The 805-nt window shown below is 36.8% G+C and overlaps 1 long non-coding RNA gene across 1 annotated transcript; it reads right to left on the reverse strand.

The window, feature by feature from the left end:
* Positions 1 to 485: 485 nt before the first annotated feature.
* On the reverse strand, positions 486 to 805 carry LOC113465115 (uncharacterized). The gene is made up of 2 exons (XR_003389941.1): positions 764 to 805; positions 486 to 669 (listed from the first exon to the last, which is right to left on the reverse strand). It is a non-coding gene; the product is annotated as an uncharacterized LOC113465115 (long non-coding RNA).

Here is an 805-nt window from a genome sequence, read left to right on the forward strand (position 1 = left end):
TTATCATACAATGAATTCAAACGTCCTCTTCTCACAGCAGTCTTGTTGTTCAGGTGACATTCAGCTCGCTCAATTAATTGATTCATTTCGTCATTCAATAGCTACAATAGCTTCCCGCTTAATTCTATTTCTTTAAACCTTTCCCCTTGTCTACCAATAAATAATTAATCAAAGATCCCTTATTTGTCCACATTTACCTTCAAAAATCTCCAGATCCAACGCAAATTCCCATCAGAACATCAGATCCAGTGTTTATATAGATAATTCATCAAACAACCGACCCGAACATCAGTCTTCTAAATCATTTGCAATTACCCCTCGTCAATTTTAGCAGATCATACAGATAGTTGACTGTTCTATCCTTCACATAATTGGAATAACTTCTCTCTCTTTCTGATTTTCAATACTTCCTTTTTATCTGCAAAAATTACATGTTTCCAATAATCAGAACACTCCCCGACCTCGAATATCTCGTGTTTACGAGCCAATCTTAATCCCTTGCCACTGTCAACAATGATGCCGTCTGGAATAGACACTGTTCCCGTTAGTCTCGTCCAAACGATGTCTCCAGGCTCGATCACGCTCTCGTATTGCCATCAATGGAAGATCAACCAGGTATTTAAAACTTTCTGTCGTACAATACTTTCCAACATCTTTTTATCATATTACCTAAGGACCCTTTCTTTTATCAATAAGAAAATTAAATTCAGTGTACCATCGACTCTCACTTTACAATACTCCTAAATCAACCATAATTTCTCACCGCTATCACCAGCAAAATCATATGAAACTCCATTCATCATAC

Source organism: Ceratina calcarata, unplaced genomic scaffold (genome assembly GCF_001652005.2).
Source record: "Ceratina calcarata isolate Rehan_Ccalc_2016 unplaced genomic scaffold, ASM165200v1 scaffold87.2, whole genome shotgun sequence".
NCBI classification, from domain to species: Eukaryota; Metazoa; Arthropoda; class Insecta; order Hymenoptera; family Apidae; genus Ceratina; species Ceratina calcarata.